Source organism: Pan troglodytes, chromosome 9, assembly GCF_028858775.2.
Source record: "Pan troglodytes isolate AG18354 chromosome 9, NHGRI_mPanTro3-v2.0_pri, whole genome shotgun sequence".
NCBI lineage: Eukaryota > Metazoa > Chordata > Mammalia > Primates > Hominidae > Pan > Pan troglodytes.
In genome coordinates, this window is record NC_072407.2 from 130,933,158 (window position 1) to 130,951,600 (window position 18,443).

Below are 18,443 nucleotides of genomic sequence, written 5' to 3' on the forward strand. Positions count from 1 at the left end.
CAATACTCTTGTGGTTTCCTATGCCTGTCTTTAATCTCTTAATCCCATCATCTTTGTAAGCTGAGGATGTATGTCACCTCAGGACCCTGTGATGATTGCGTTAACTGCACAAATTGTTTGTAAAACATGTGTGTATGAACAATATGAAATCTGGGCATCCAAAAAAAACAGGATAACTGCAATTTTCAGGGAACAAGGGAGATAACCATAAGGCCTGACTGCCTGTGGGGCCGGGCAGAACAGAGTCATATTTCTCTTCTTGCAAAAGCAAATAGGAGAAATATCGCTGAATTCTTTTTCTCAGCAAGGAACAGCACTGGGAAAGAGAATGCATTCCCAGGGGGAGGTCTCTAACATGGCCGCTCTGGGAGTGTCTGTCTTATGCAGTTGTAGATAAGGGATGAAATACGCCCTGGTCTCCTGCAGTGCCCCCAGGCTTACTAGGATTAGGAAATTCCTGCCTAGTAAATTTTAGTCAGACCGGTTCCCTGCTCTTGAACCCTGTTTCCTGTTAAAATGTTTATCAATGACAATGCATGCACAGCGGGACATGAAACTTTATCAGCAATTCTAATTTTGCCCTGGTCCTGTGATCTCGCTCTGCCCCCATTTGCCTTGTGATGTTTTATTGCCTTGTGAAGCATGTGATCTCTATGACCCACACCCTATTCGTAAACACCCTCCCCTTTGAAAATTGCTAAAAAAAACTTGCTGGTTTTGCAGCTCAGGGAGCATCACGGAACCTGCCAACATGTGATGTCTCCCCTGGACACCCAGCTTTAAAATTTGTCTCTTTTGTACTCTTTCCCTTTATTTCTTAGACCAGCCGACACTTTGGGAAAATAGAAAAGAACCTACATTAAAATACTGGGGGCTGGTTCCCCCGGTATCTTCTCACCACCTTACCTTATGAGACTGTCAGCAAATTTAAATGTTGTAACCCATGACGTTTGAATCAAGCTTGGTAAACCAGTCATCTTCCCAATGCATACTTAAGGATGTTACAGGATTACAAGAGGAACCTGAGTTTTACTGTAATATATTACTTTGGAGATCTTTATAATAAGTAAGACTTAAAATGGTGTAAAAGCGGTTTGCAGTTGTCAATTTTTTAATTATTTTACTTGATGGTTAGAAATTTTCATAGCACTTGTGATCTGTTGAATATAACTGAAAAAAGAAAACTCTTTCTCATTTTGCAAAGAGGACAATCCCATAATGACACAGAACACACTTGTCAACCTAATGGCTATATAAATACAAAACACACAGCCACACAAGCATCAGATAGTCCATTAACATTCGTCTATAATATACTAAGTACATCATTGTAAATCCTTTATAGATCAAGGAAAAAGGTGAGTAAATTAATATTTGAAAAAATAATTCCACTGACTGATACATTAGAAAGACAACTGAAAAAAACTGAAAGTAAATCCCTTAAAAATGACTTTTGCTGAGAAGTGCAGCTTATAGGGATAATTACGCTAAAAGTCAACATACAACAATTTCATGAGCTCAAAGATTAGCTGTTAGATAGAAGACTAAGCCAGATAGCCTCAATCCCCCTACTAAGTTTGCAGATGATTACTGAGAGTCTTACTGAAGCCTACTATACATTTTTAAAAATTTTCATGGGTACACAGTAGGTATATATATTTATGGGTACGTATTTTGATACAAGCATGCAATGTGTAATAATCACACCAGGGTAAATGGGGTATCCATCCCATCAAGCATTTATCCTTTGTGTTGCAAAAAGTCCAATTATAGTATTTTAGTTATTTTTTAATGTACGTTTAAATTATTTTTGACTGTAGTCAGCCTGTTGTGCTATCAAATGCTAGGTCTTACTCATTCTTTCTATTTTTTGTACCCATTAACCATCCCTATTCCCGCCCTCCCCCCCGCCCCCACCATTGGCTTATTACCCTTTCTGGCCTCTGGTAACCAACCTTCTACTCTCTGTCTCCATGATTTCAACTGTTTGGATTTTCAGATCCCACAAATAAGTGAGAATGTACAAAGTTTATCTTTCTGTGCTTGGCTTATTTCACTTAATATAATGGTGTCCAGTTCCATCCATGTTGTTGCAAATGACTGAATCTCATTATTTTTTTATGGCTGAATACTACCCCATTGTGTATATGTACCACATTTTCTTTATCCATTCATCTGCTGATGAACACTTAGGCTGCTTACAAATCTTGGCTATTGTGAGCAGGGATACAACAAACATGGGAGTGCAGATATCTCTTCTATATACGAATTTCCTTTCTTTTGGGTATATACCCAGCAGTAGGACTGCTGTATTGTATAGTAGCTCTATTTTTAGTTTTTTGAGGACCCTCAAACTATTCTCTATAGTGGCTGTACTAATTTACATTCCCACCAACAGTGTAAAAGGGTTCCCTTTTCTCCACATTTGTTACTGCCTGTCTTTTGGATAAAAGCCATTTTAACTAGAGTGAGATAACATCTCATTGTAGTTTTAATTTGCATTTCTCTGATGATCAATGATGTTCAGTATCTTTTATACACCTACTTGCCATTTGTATGCCTTCTTTTAAGAAATGGCTATTTGGACCTTTTGCCAATTTGTTAATCAAATTATTATTTTCCTTTGAGTTGTATGAGCTACTTATATATTCCAGTTATTCATCCTTTGTCAGATGGGTAGTTTGCAAATATTTTCTCCCATTCTGTGGGTTGTCTTTTCACTTTACTGATTGTTTCTTTTGCTGTGCAGAAGCTTTTAAACTTGATGTGATCCCACTGTCCATTTTTGCCTTGGTTGCCCATGCTCGTCTGGTGTTACTCAACAAATCTTTGCCCCCTCTAATTGTCCTGGAGATTTTTCCCATTTTTTTTAGTAGTTTTATAGTTTGAGGTCTTAGATTTAAGTCTTCAATCCATTTGGACTTAATTTTTATATAAGGTGAGAAAGAGGGGTCTAGTTTCATTCTTCTGCACATGGATATCCAGTTTTCCCAGCATTATTTATTGAAGAGACTGTTATTTCCTCAATGTATGCTCTTGGCACCTTTGATAAAAATGAGTTCACTGTAGGTGTGTGGATTTGTTTCTGGGTTCTCTATTCTGTTCCGTTAGTCCATGTGTCTGTTTTTATGTCATGCTGTTTTGGTTATTGTAACTTTGTAATATAATCTGAAGTCAGGTAATGTGATTCCTCCAGTTTTGTTCTTTTAGCTTAGGATTGCTATGGCTATTATTTAGTTCCATATAAATTTTAGTATATTTTTTTCTATTCCTGTGAAGTATGTCATTGGTATTTTGATAGGAATTGCACTAAATCTGTAGTTTGGTCTGGGTAATATGGACATTTTTAACAATATGGACTCTCCCAATCCATGAACGTGGAATACCTTTCCATTTATTTGTGTTCTCTTCCATTTCTTGCATCAGTGTTTTATAGTTTTCATCATAAAGATCTTGCATTTCTTTGGTTAATTCCTAGGTATTTTATTTTATTTGTAGCTACTATAAATGGGATTGCTTTCTTGATTTCTTTTTCAGATTGTTCACTGTTGGGAAACAGAAATGCTACTGATTTTTTCATGTTAATTTTGTATTTACCACTTTACTGAATTTGTTTTATCAGTTCAAATAGTTTTTTGGTGGAGTATTTAGGATCTCCAAATATAAGATCCTATTATCTGCAAACAAGGATAATTTGGCTTCTTGTTCTTCAACCTGAGTGCCCTTTATTTCTTTCTCTTTTCTGATTGCTCTAGCCAGAACTTCCAATACTATGTTAAAGAAGAGTGGTAAAAGTGGGCATCCTTGTCATGTTCCTGATGTTAAAAGACTTCCAAATTTTCTCCATTCAGTAGGATGCTAGCTATGGGTCTGTAGTATATGGCTTTTATTATGCTGACACATGTTCCTTCTATATATATTTCTTGAGGGGTTTTATCATGAAGGGATGTTGAATTTTTATCAAATGCTTTTTCAGCATTAATTGAAATGTTCATATGGTATTGTCCTTCATTCTGTTGATATGATGTATCGCATGTATTGATTCATGTATGTTGAACTATCCTTGCATCTCTGGGATAAATCCCACTTGGCCATGATGAATGACCTTGTTAATGTGTTATTGAATTCAGTTTGCTAGTATTTTGAGAATTTTTTGCATCAATATTCATCAGTGATATTGGCCTGTAGTTTTCTTTTTTTGATGTGTCATTTGTTTTGGTATCAGTGTAATACTGGCTTTGTAGAATTGGTTTGGAAGTACTCTCTCCTCTATTTTCTGAATAGTTAGAGTACAATTGGTACTTGTTCTTCTTTGATTAAATGTTTGGTAAAATTCAGCAGTTAAGCCATTGAGTCCTGGGCTTTTCTTTGCTGGGAGACTTTTTATTATAATTTTGATCTCATTATTTGTTATTGGTCTGTTCAGGTTTTGGATTTCTTCATGGTTTGATCTTGGTAGGCTGAACATGTCTAGGAGTTTATCCACTTATTCTAGAGTTTCCAATTTACTGGCATATAGTTGCTCATAATAGCCACTAATGATCCCTTGAATTTCTGCAGTGTCAGTTGCAATGTCTCCTTTTTCATATCTGATTTTCTTTATTTGGGTCTTCTTTTTTTTTCCTTAGTCTGGCTAAAGGTTTGTCAATTTTGTTTAACTTTTCAAAAAATCAACTTTTTCTTTTGTTGATCTTTGGTGTTTTCTTTTCAGTTTAACTTGTATCTGCCCTGATCTTTCATTATTGCTTTTTCTTCTACTAATTTGGGTTTGGTTTATTCTTGCTTTTCTAATTCTTTAAAATACATTGCTAGGGTGTTTTTCTTGTTTCTCATGTAGGTACTTATAGCTATAAATTTCCCTCTTAGTACAGCTTTTATTGTATCCCACAGGTTTTGGTATGTTGTTTCTGTAATCATTTGTTTCTAGAAATTTTTTTCAATTTCCTTCTTAATCTCTTCATTGACTCACCGTCTTTCAGGAGTATATTATTTAATTTCCATGTGTTTGTATAGTTTCCAAAATTCCTTGTTACTGATTTCTAATTTTAGTCTGTTGTGGCCAGAGATGCTTGATATCACTTCAATGCTTTCCTTTTTTTTTTTTTTTTTGAATACTTTCAGATTTGTGTGACCTAACATGTGGTCTATCCTTGAGAATAATCCACATGCTGAGGAGAAGAATATGTATTCTGCAGCTGTTGGATGAAGTGTCCTGTAAATATTTATTAGGTCTATTTAGTCTATAGTGCAGATTAGGTCCTATGTTGATTTTCTGTCTGGAAGATCTGTACAATGCTGAAAGTGGGATGCTGAAGTCTCCAGCTATTATTGTATTGGGATCTATCTCTCTCTTTAGCTCTAACAATATTTGCTTGATATTTCTGGGTGCTCTAGTGTTGGGTGCATATATATTTACAGTTGTTATATCTTTTGGCTAAATTGAACCCTTTATTATCATATAGTGACATTCTTTGTCTCTTCTTATAGTTTTTGTCTTGAAATCTATTTTGTCTTATGTAAGTATAGCTACTCCTGCTCTTTTTTGGTTTCCATTGACATGGAATATCTTTTTCCATCCCTTTCTTTTCAGTCTCTGTGTATCTTTATAGATGAAGTGTGTTTCCTATAGGCAACAGGCCACTGGGTCTTGTTTTTTCATCCATTCAGCCACTCTATGTCTTTTATTGAAGAGTTTAGTCCATTTACATTCAATGTTATTATCGGTAAGTTCAGACTTCCTCCAACCATTTTGTTATCTGTTTACTGGTAGTTTTGTGGTCTTCTTTTCCTTCTTTCCTTCCTTCCTGTCTTCCTTTTAGTAAAGGTGATTTTCTCTGGTGGTATGATACAATTTCTTACTTTCTACTTTTTGTGTATGCATTGTATATTTTTGGATTTGAGTTTATCATGAGGCTCGCAAATACTACCTTATACTCATTTTTAAGCTGGTAACAACACTGTTTGCATAGATAAACAAGCAAAAAGAAAACTAACAGACTGTATGCTTTAACTTCATCCTTTGTTTTTAACTTTTTGTTGTTTCTATTTATATCTTATTATACTGTCTACATCTTGAAAAGTTCTAGTTATTATTTTTTATTGGTTCATCATTTAGTCTTCTACTTAAGAGCAGTTTACACACCACAGTTAGTGTTATAATATTCCATGTCTGTGTACTTACTATTACCAGTGAGTTTTGTATCTTCATATAATTTCTTATTGTTCATTAATGTCGTTTTCTTTCTGACTGAAGTATTCCCTTTAGCATTTCTTATAGGACAGGTCTACAAGCTGAAATTCCTCAGCTTTTATTTGTCTGGGAAAGTCTTTACTACTTCTTCATGTTTGAAGGATATTTTCACCAGATATACTACTCTAGGGCAAAGTTTTTTTCCTTTAGCACTTTAAATATGTCATGCCACTCATTCTCTCTCAATCTGTAAGGTTTCCACTGAAAAGTCTGCTGCCAGATATACTGGAGCTCCATTGTATGTTCTTTTTTCTTGCTGCTATTAGTATCCTTTCTTTATCCTTGACCTTTGGCAGTCTTATTATTAAAATGTCTTGAGGTAGTCTTTTCTGGGTTAAATCAGTTTAGTGTTTTGTAAACTTCTTGTGTTTGGATAGCGATATCTTTCATTTTGGGAATTCTCTGTTACTATCTCTTTGAATAAACTTTCTACCCCTATCTCTTTCTCTGTCTCCTCTTTAAGGCCAGTAACTTAGATATGCCCAATTGAGACTATTTTCTAGATCTTATAGGCATGCTTAATTCGTTTTCCTTTTGTCTCCTTTGTGTATTTTCAGCCTGTCTTCAAGCTTACTAATCTTTCTTCTGCTTGATCAATTCTGCTATTAATAGATTCTGATATATTCTTCAGTATTTCGATTGCATTTCTGAACTCCAGAACTTTTGCTAGAGTCTTCTTAATTATTTCAATCTCTTAAACATATCTGATAGAATTCTGACTTCCTTTTCTGTGTTACCTTGAATTTCTTTGAGTTTCCTCAAAATGGCTATTTCGAAGTCTCTGTCTGAAAGGTCACACACCTCTAGGGTTGGTCCCTGGTGCCTTATTTACTTCATTTGGTGAGGTCACGTTTTCCTGGATGGTCTTGATGCTTGTGGATGTTTGTCAGTGTCTGAGCATTGAAGAGTCAGGTATTTATTGTAGTCTTCAGTCTGGGCTTGTTTGTACCTGTCCTTCTTAGGAAAGTTTTCCAGGTATTCAAAAGAAGTTGGGTGTTGTGATCTGCATCACAATGCAAGCTGTATCTGCATTAGTGGACACCCCAATTCAATAATGCTATAGTTCCTGCAGATTTGTAGAGGTACTGCCTTGGTGGTCTTCGATAAGATCCAGAAGCATTCTCTGGATTACCAGTCAGAGACTTTTGTTTTCTTCTCTTACTTTCTCCCAAATAAACAAAGTCTCTCTCTGTCTCTGTGATAAGCTACCTGGAGCTGGGGTGAAACAAGCACCCCTGTGGCCACCACCACTGGGACGGCACTGGGTCAAACCCAAAGCCAGCACAGCACTGGGTCTTGCCCAAAGCCCACTGTAACTGCTACCTGGCTACTGCCTGTGTTTGTTCAAGGACCTAGGACTGTATAATCAGCAGGTGGTAAAGCCAGCCAAGCTGTGTTGTTCCTTTCAAGGCAGTGAGTTCCCCCAGGCCCTAGGCAGGTCCAGAGATGTTGTCCAGGAGCCAGGGACTGCAGTCAAAAGCTTCAGAAATCTACCTGTTGTTCTACTATATTGCAGCTGAGCTGGCACTCAAACCATGAGACACAGTCTTTCCTACTCTTCTCTCCCCTTTCCACAGGCAGAGGAGCCCCACCCCATGGCAACCACCACCACAGGGCCACAGGGAGTACTGCCAGGTTACCATTGATGTCCACTTAAGGCCCAAAGGCTCTTGTCAGCTTGTGGCGAATGCTGCCAGGCCTGGAACTTATCCTTCACGGCAGTGGGCTCCCCTCTGGCCCAGGGCGGGTCTAGAAATGCTGACCAAGAGCCAAGGCCTAGAATCAGAGTCCCCAAGAGTCTGCATGGTGCCCTATCCCACTGTGGCCAAGCTGGTACCTAAGGTACAAGACAAAGTCCCCTTTACTTTTCCCAAGCAGAAGGAGTCTTTCACCATAGCCACCACAGCTAGGAATAAGCTGGGTTTCACTTGAAGCCAGCATATCTCAGAGTCTCACCCATGGCCCATGGCATACTACCCAGGTATCACTGCTGGTTATTCAGGGTCCGAGGGCTTGTTAGTCTGCAGGTGATGGGGCCTGCTAAGACTGAGTCCTTCCCTTGAAGGCAGTGGGTTCCCTTCTGGCCCCAGGTGTATCTAGAAATGTGGTCCAGGAGCTAGGCTAGAATGGGGGCCTCACAACTCTCACCAGTGCCCTTTCCTACCATGGCTGAGCTGGTATCCAAGACGCAAGACAAAGTCCTCTTTAATTTTCCTTCTTCTCTTCCCAAGCAGAAAGAAGTGATCTGTTTTGGAGTCACAAACTGTCCTGCCTAGGGTAAGGGGAGAGGTGGTACAAGCACTCCCTTAGCCACCCTGGCTGGTGTCTCAGTAGGTCATGTGCCCCTCAAGTCCATTGGCTCTGGGCCCAGTTCAGCATTAAGACTTGCCTAGGAGTTGCAGTCCTTGCGGCCTAGACTGCTTTTCAAATTTATTCAAGGCCCCAGAGCACTTTAGCTTGCAGTGGTGAGGCTTGTTGCAGCTAAGTTCTGACGGCTGGGACAGATTTCCCCTCTGTCTAGGGCTGTCTAAATGCCCCCTCCATGGGTGGGCATCACCTAAGTTCAAGCTGGTTTTGCTTTCCACTGTGACAGGGCAGCACTGGGTTCAAGGCAAAGTCCCAAAATTCCTAAGTTCTCCCTCAAGAGAGAGCACAGATTCTCTCTCTGTGCCACAGGGCCACTACCAGGGGATGGGGGAGGGGGTGGCAAAGGTGATTTAAGACTGTTTTTCTTACCCTCTCTTGTGCTTCTTTCAGCAATAGGAAGGTAAAATCAGGTACTATGAGTGCTCACCTGATTTTTGGTTTCTTTGAGGGTGTTTTTTTATGCGTATAGTTGTGAAATTTGGTGCTCCTCAAGGGGAAACAATCAGTGGAGCCTTTTATTTGGCCATCTTCCTTTGCCCCTCCCCTACTATACAGTAGTGAGTGAATCCAAACCTTAACATTCCTGAACAGATGAAGACTCCTGAGGGAACCTTGTGTGCCTAGAGTAACTTATGGCCTAGATAGAACACTAGATGGGCTATTCTACACAAGATTAGACATCTGCCATCCATTTCTTTTCATTCTATGGAAAACATTATTTACAGACATTAGTGTCTTTTTTATAGACTACACAAAGTGACCAACCATCCTGGTTAGTCCATGACTGACAAGTTTCCTGAGACATGGAACTTTCCAGGCTAAAACCAGTAAAAGTCTTGGACAAAGTAAAACAAAGCAGTCATTCCAGACCGTAACACAGATTAAATGAAAAAAAATTATTATTTTCTATACCACCTGTTAAAACTTACTTGCAATCTCAATATAATGTTGATGCTATCTCTGACATGTATGCTCTGAAACTCTGGGTAAATTACAACCTCTGTTGTATCTGAGATTCCTCACAGTAAAATTAAATTACATGCTCACTTTTCTACTAATGAGACATTTATAGTATAGTTGGTTAACTTCAGAAGTTTGTCACATATAATATTACTATATTAAAAGTTACAGGCTGGTGTAATTATTCTCCTCTAGTTGCTAGCAGATTGTGTATTATGAATCTTTGTTATAGAGTGGCCATCAAACCATTTATGTTCATTTTTAAACATCTTCCATATGAACTTTAAAATAATTTTGACAAGATCCGCAGAAAACTAATAAGTTTGGTTTGCAACAATTTAACATTATACAATAATTTGGAAGAATTTTAATTTCTATAATATTCAATATTTCTACATGGAAAGAGTATGTCATAATTTTTCTAAATCTGTTATTATCTCTCAAAAGATTTTTCTAATTTTCCTCATAAAGGACACATTCCACATATTTCTTATTAGGAATATTGCTAGGTAACTTAATTTTTTTTTCTGCTTTAGTAGAATAACACCTTGCTTCAATTATGCCCTTAACTGGTAATTACTAGTATGCTGGAAAACAATTTTTTTTCTTCAACTTTTATTTTATGTTCTGGAGTATATGTGCAGGATGTGCAAGTCTGTTATATAAACATGTGCCATGATGGTTTGCTGCACAGATCATCCAATCACCCAGGTATTAAGCCCAGCATCCATTAACTATTCTTCCTGATGCTCTCCCTCCCCTTAACTATCTCGACAAGCTCCACTGTGTGTTGTTCCCCCCATGCATCCATGTGTTCTCATTGTTCAGCTCCCACTTATAAGTGAGAACATGCAGTGTTTGGTTTTCTGTTCCTGCCTTTGTTTGCTGAGGATAATGGCTTCTAGCCCCAAACATGTCCCTGCAAAGGACATAATCTTGTTCCTTTTATGGCTGCACAGTATTCCATGATGTATATGTATCCCTTTTTTTTAATCTAGTCTATCACTGATGAGCATTTGGGTTGATTCCATGTCTTTGCTGTTGTGAACAGTGCTGCAATGAACGTATGGGTGCGTGTATCTTTGAAACAGAATGATTTACATTTGTTTGGGTATACACCCAGTAATGGGATTGCTGGGTCAAATGGTATTTCTGCTTCCAGATCTTTGAGGAACTGCCACACTGTCTTCTGCAATGGTTGAACTAATTTACATTCCCACCAACATTGTAAAAGTGCTCCTTTTTCTCTGCAACCTTGTCAGCATCTGTTGTTTCTTGACTTTTTAATAATCGCCATTCTGACTGGCGTGAGATGGTATCTCATTGTGGTTTTGATTTCTATTTCTCTAATGACCAGTGTTGTTTGTTGGCAGGATGAGTGTCTTCTTTTGAGAAGTGTCTGTTCATGTCCTTTGCCCACTTTTTAATGGGGTTGTTTTTTTCTTGTAAACTTAAGTTCCCTGTAGACTCTGGATATTAGACCTTTGTCATATGGATAGACTGCAAACATTTTCTTCCATTATGTAGGCTGTCTCTTCAGTGTGATGATAGTTTCTTTTGCTGTGCTGAATCTCTTTAGTTTAATTAGATCCCATTGGTCAATTTTTGCTTTTGTTGCAATTGTTTTTGGTGTTTTCGTCATGAAATCTTTGCCCATACCTATGTCCTGAATGGTATTGCCCAGGTTTTCTTCTAGGGTTTGTATAGTTTCGGGTTTTACATTTAAGTTTTTAATCCATCTTGAATTGATTTTTGTATAAGGTGTAAGGAAGGGGTCTAGTTTCAATTTTCTGCGTATGGCTAGCCAGTTCTCCCAATCCATTTATTAAATACGGAATACCTTCCCTGTTGCTTGTTTTTGTCAGGTTTGTTGAAGATCAGATGGTTGTAGGTGTGCAATCTTATTTCTGAGTTCTCTATCCTGGGAAAACAATTTCTTAATGCAGAGCTCACATCCAATCATTTACTAAACTCTCAATAATTTTAGAAGGATATTAGTTGATTCTTTTGAATTTCATGGATATGTAACTGTGTCAAAGTAAATATGGCCATTCTAGCTTTTGTCTGATAGTAAAAGCTTCTGATTTCTGTTTCAGATTTTGTCCAAAACTTCCAAAATACATGTTAACAGTAGGCATTTATATTTTGATGCTGAATCTGATGAAAATAATTGTCAAATTTGGTAACTGCATATGATGTATATAAGAAAGCATTCTTTAAGTAACATATTTCTAAGAATGTTTCAAAGGAATGGAAAGTGAATATTAACTATTAATCATTTAGCAACAAATGAGTAAGTGTCTGCCATAACCTAGGAACTGCTCTAAGTCATGAGATTACGATGGGGAACAGGAGAGACAAGGTCCTTGCTGTCACAGAGCTTACTGATGGCAGACAATGAATGATTAAATAGTAATACGGATATAGCCAGCATTTACTTTACACTTAGTATGTGCAAGTAACTACCTAAGTGTTTATATTTATTAATCATTCATTTCTCACAGCCCACTATTAGGAAAATATTTATACCCATTTTTAGAGGAATAAACTGAGGCAGAGAATGCTAAGTTAATGTGCCCACTGTCACATAACCAGGATTCCGAATCAGGGCATTTAGCACAGAGTCCAAACTCTTATCCACTAAATGATACTGCCTAAATGAAGGCAACAAAGTAATATCAGATTATTTATAGTGGCTAATAAAAAAATAAACAGGGTGACGTATTAGTGACTTGAAAGAAACTGCATTAAACAGAGAGTTAAGGAACAGTTTCTCTGAGGAAGTCATATCTGAGCTGGAAGCCATGAGAGGGGTAGGGAGCCATGGGACAGTGGTATGAAATGAGGCTCAAGGGGTATGTAAAGGCTGGGAGCATAGGCCAGAATAGAGAGTTTACAAATAAACAATTTTAAACATTTCAAAACATTGTAAACACTGGGTTCCTTAAAAAATAACCAAATATGTTTATCAGAAACCCAAAAGAGCATTAATAGGGAATTGGTTGAATAAATTATGGTACATCCGCACAGAGGATTATTGGTTGTTTTTTTTTTTATTTTTAAGGTGGATCTCTACCTACTGATAGGGAGTAATCTTCAGGATACATTAAGTCAAAAAAGCAAAGCAGAGAACAGCATATTTAGCATAAGAAAGGATGAGGAATACACACATCACACACAAATTCACCCACACAAATATGCATGTACACGTGAGCTTATTTTTGCAAAAAGAAATACTAGAAGGATAAACTAGAAACTAATAAAAATGGGTTAAAAACAACAGGTGGGGAAAGGGTAAAGGGTAAGAATAGGATGTGAAACTTCCCTGAGTGTATCTTTTTTATATAGCTTGACTTCTGAATCATGTTAATGTTCTTTCTACATGTTCAAAACTAAATTTAAAATATTTAAAAAAGGACCACGTGCTTAGTGGGATATATTCTAAGGACCAAAAAACTCCTGCAAAGTAATATTTAACTTCATCCAACTCCTTTACTATTGGTAATAATATTGGTAACAACTTTATACATATTGTGGGACAAAACAAAGATTTTCCATGTGAGAGAAAATGAGATACAATTATAAGATCTAAAAGGTTAAGAAGAAAAACCTGTAATGTCAACTTTGACTTGGAAACATCAACATGAACTCATGATTAAAACACTCACACACTTTCCTGAAGCTCTATCCACTTTAAAAGGCTTAGAAATAATGGTATATTGGTTGCAATGAAGACCTCTGGTCTCAGATCTTGGGTGCTAAATAAAATTCCTTATCAAAACAAACCCAGAATGCAAGTCAGAAGCAGGCAAAGCACAAGATGAGAATGGAAAGCTTGTCACAGAAAGCAAGGGCATGCCCACAGCTGAGGGATCCCTGAGTCAGACTCTTGTGGACACATCTGGGACGATCCACACATCATAAAGAATGGTTATAACTGATCATAAAAGATCAAATAAATAAAAATCCTGAGTCAGTAGTAATAGTATCCAAAAGAAAGAAAGGGAAAAAGTGACCATTTTCAACACAAATGAAGGGAGAACATTTTTTAAACTGCAGCAGTAGTCTGCCATACTGAACTAGGCTTCTCAACAGTAGAGAAAAGAACACATTCATTTCCTTCACATCGATTAGCAATTTTATAACTGGAATTATATACTGACCAATAAACATACATCTTCACAATTCAGTGGTAAGTCAACGGAAACATATTTATAGTTATGATCCTCCAAACAAACTCTCCTACACAATAACACCTCACTAGTCAAAAGCAGTCTGTGTACAACTGGACTTCCCAGGACATTAGGTAACTGACTCTGCTTCTTGGTTTGGCAAGTTTAGATCAGGAACAAGGAAACGTGGCTATCTTTTCCTGTTAGGGTAAAGAGTATTCATGTTTATTTTTCCTAAATAGTGACACAAGGCCCAATTAAGTAAGAGTTGCAACAGAGCATAAAATTAAGATAATGGAGGGTGTCACTGGCAACTCTGTGCCCCCATTTGGCACTCCAGGGCTCTGGGAAACTGTGCTGACATACGTGCAGCTCTGGCTTCTACTCTGAATGGCCACTTTGCATTGTCACCTTTCCACAAAACATTGCTACGTAGATTAGAACTTCACATCTAAACTGGGTGTGTGAGTGGGAGGGGTGGATATGGTCTCTTCTTGCCCATCTACATCCCAATCTGAGACACTGAAATAATGGATATTCATAATGGTGACTAGTCATAAAGTCTTACGTGATTCCAAAAGCCTTCAAAGGAAGATTAAACTATGTTCTGCATTGTTTCTGCGCTGCTGGTGATGTTATTTTAATTGGACTCCTCTTCATTGTGGTAGACAGTAAGAAGTTCTGGCATACATAATTAAATAATCAATTATTTATCAAGATAGATTAATTTCCCTGCCTTGGAGATTTAAATAAAACTATTCAATTTAATTATACTCAAATTTGAGGATCTAATAACACTTCCAAATATAAATCTCTTAAATTAGTTTTCTTCATTTTAAACTTTCTTCCCATTTCTTAGACATTAAAGTAACCAAAAAGAGCTTATTTGGGACACAAGCACTGATCCCCACCTGTTGCTTTCCTGTTCAATATTACTAGTTACTACCTTTTGAGGAGGAAAGTATCTAATACTGTCAATTCTATCAGAAGATTTCTACTGACGAAGGCAGGATGTGGGGTTAGATGATTAAGTGCTTACAAACCCATTTCTACAGAACACTGGCAAGCAAGGCTGTGAGGATTAAGGTCCACCAAACATCCTGGATTAGAGACACTAAAATGATACCAATGGTATTTCCACAGATAAAATATATAAAAAATAAAATGCAAACAATACTTAGACAAAAGCAAACCATACTACTTTGTATTCAAATTTCCTACTTGAGAGCTAAAATACAACATGTGCCACAATGTTATTTAGACATGACACACTTTATATTTGCAATCTTTTTTTAAACCAAAGACAAACCCTACCAGGCCAGTCTTTCCAGTAGTTAAAAGCCTTTGCAGTATGACACACAACCTAGTATCTCCAAGGTAAATCTTTATGATACCAATAACCAGTTTATAGAGAGATACTAAAAAACATGCAGTTCGTTAAGCCATAGTGAACCTTGGCATGGAAAGGCAGGGCAGTGCTGTTTAATTACACCAGCGTAATACTTCCCCAGCAATCCCAACGAATTCTTGCTTGCTCATAATACTTTCTCTAAAGTTCTAGGAATTGGTTCCCAGAAATGTTCTAGACTGACTTAAGATAAATCTGGGCTTGGATTAATTTCTGAGGGTGTATAGGAAAATGGTCTGTCCCAAGATAATGGCCTCAGCATTAAGTTTATTTGATTATATACATCAAGTTTTAGGAAAGGTAAAAAAATTCACAACGTCAAGGAGACAAAATTAGAATGTAGTAGTGGGAATATATTAATACCTGTGCAGATTGTTCTGATTAAACCAAAGGTATAATAAGGTATGACTGTAATGTTTAACATGTCCAGTGGATTTTTACAGATTGTATATAATATCCTGTCTTTTATTCAAAGTTCCCAAACAGATTAGATAACCACTGGGTAGAAATTTAAGTGAGGAGAATACAAATACAGGCAACTGGATTACATAATGTTTAAGGTTCTCTTATAATCTCACAAATTCTAGCATTCTCAGTCTCTGTTGCATACCTTAAAGTACTTTATGTTAAACAAATATTAAAAGATTTGAATTTTAATTTAAAATTCCATAAATTGCTTTTATTTAAAGCACGACAATATATCTATTCACGCTAATGAATATGAAGAAAGAATTTTTCTCTAGACAACTATCAAATCCATTTAATGAACTAAAAATGTTCTGAAAATTCTGCTCTTCAAAAGAAAATATAACAAATGTTAAGAATTGGAAAAAAGTGCTGAAACAAAACTCCTATTGTATTATACCTAGTTTTAACCTGACTACTATTTAAAAGCCTACTGGCTTAATGCTTAATCAGCTTTGTATTCACATAAGTCTCTAGAGACCAGTTTTAGGATACACTAACTGGAAAACACGACCAGAAGACACAGGCCTGGGGTATGACTGCCCTGGAAAATCAGGAGCTAACGTACTGATAGAAAGTATTAGAGCCCAATGTCAATGTACTTATTTTTAAAAATTGCTCAATACTTTGATTATACAGAAATATTTAACAGAATAATATGATAAATATCCATGTCCTCATCATGCAGGTTTTTCAAATCTTGACATTGTGCCACATTATTTCCTCAGATTATTTTCCCTTAAGTATAAAAGATAGAGCTGAAGCCACTGTTTCCGCAATCCTATTCTCCTACAGAGAGAACCTGTATCCTGAATTTAGCATTTATCATTTCCATCCATGTAACGACATACTGTAACGACATGTGTATGTAGCCATAAACAATACTAACATTTTGCATGTTTTTCAAATTCAGAAATGGAATCATCTGATATCAAACTGTCTGCAAAACTGTGTATTCTGAGATTTATCCACGGCACTTGTGGTTCAGTATATCACTTAAACTACATTACAATATTCTCTTTTAAGTATATACCACAACTTATATTTCCATTCTCCTGCTGTCAGAGTTTACAAGTGTTTGTTCTTACAATCCTGACTACACTGTATAATCTGGTAAGTGTCTCCCTGGGCACAAGTGACAGGACTTCTCTGGCACTCACGTTTAGGAGGAAAATTGTTGGGTTACAGAATATGCTACTTTTCAACCATATTTCAACTTTGCTAAAATATTATCTAAAATGATTTATCAATATACACTCTAATTAGATGTATTTTTCAGTCCTCATTCTTCAAATCTTTGCTCTACTTAGCTCTGTCAAATTTCTGAAATTATATTTCACTTTAATACGCATTTCTGTGACTGCTAATCAGAATAGGCATTGTTTTCATATGTTTCATATGGCCATTCAGTTTTCTTCTTCAATGAAATAACTGATCATATCCTTGCCCATTTTTCTATTTTGTTGTCTTTTTCTTACTGATGAATAAGAATTCTTCACATAATACAGAAATGAATCCTTTACATATTATAAAGACTGACTCCAAGTCTATGGTTTATCTTTTATTGCACAAATTTTTAAATGTCTTTAGGTACAGAAATCATTCTGTACTTCAAGAGATTTTCCTTATAAGTCATAAACATATTGCCCTATTTCTTCTAAAAACTTTTGCTTTTTCATGTTTTTTAGGGAGAGATATATACTTTTTTCCATATGTATAATCAACTATTCTGCCATCTTTAATTGAATAACCTTTTTATCACTGAATTGTAAGATTGATTCTATCTTACGTGAAAAATGCATATAGCATGTAAGACGTCTGTTTCTGAGTTCTCTCATTTCTCTCTATCAATACCTCACTTTCTCAATTTGTAAGTCTTAACTGGAAAGATGAGTCCCTTCATTCACTATTATTTTCTAAAACTGCCTTATTTTTAGCCATTTCCCATTTCACATAAATTTTAGAATCAACTTGTCAAATTAGAAGGAGAAAAAAACTTTTTGGAATCTCATTGAAGCTGCACTGAATTATAGATTATTTTGGAGGACAGACTTCTTTATGATACTGAGCTTTCTTTTCCATGAACATAATAGATCTCTCCACTTATTTACAATTTGCTTATGTCCTTCAATAAATTTTTCGAATTTCCTTTCATAAAAGTCTTATGAACTTTTGTTGTAGATAGTCTTAGGAACTTTATGACTTTCTTGATGTTATAAAATGGTGTTTTCTAAATTACATTTTCTAATCATTTATTATTGGTGTACAGAAATGCAATTAGCATGGTTGCAAAGGGTAGACTCAGGAGTCAGACCTCTGGGGTTCCAATCTTGCCTCTGCAGCTCCTAACGGTATGATAATGGAGAAATATTTAAATTCTCAGTATTTCATTTTCCTCATCTATGAAAAAGTTTAGGCCAGGCGTGGTGGCTCATGCCTGTAATCCCAGCACTTTGGGAGGCCAAGGCGGGCAGATCACAAGGTCAGGAGTTCAAGACCAGCCTGGCCAACATGGCGAAACCCTGTCTCTACTAAAAATACAAAAATTAGCTGGGTGTGGTGGCGGGCGCCTGTAATCGCAGCTACTCAGCAGGCAGGAGAATCATTTGAACCTGGAGGCGGAGGCTGCAGTGAGCTGAGATTGTGCCATTGCACTCCAGCCTAGGTGACAAGAGCAAGACCCGGTCTCAAAAAAAAAAAGAAAAAGAAAAAAAAAGTTTAAAATAATAACTACTGAACAGCATTATTGTGAGAATTAAATGAGTTAAAATTATAAAGCACTTAGTGCTAGACAGAAAAACTTAATAAATGTGCTATTGTT

General features: G+C 36.6%; 1 protein-coding gene across 12 annotated transcripts in view; it reads right to left on the reverse strand.

Annotated features, from left to right (window-relative positions):
* ARHGAP32 (Rho GTPase activating protein 32) overlaps nt 1-18,443 on the reverse strand; it is a 317,736-nt gene that overhangs the window by 33,869 nt on the left and 265,424 nt on the right. The window lies entirely within an intron of this gene.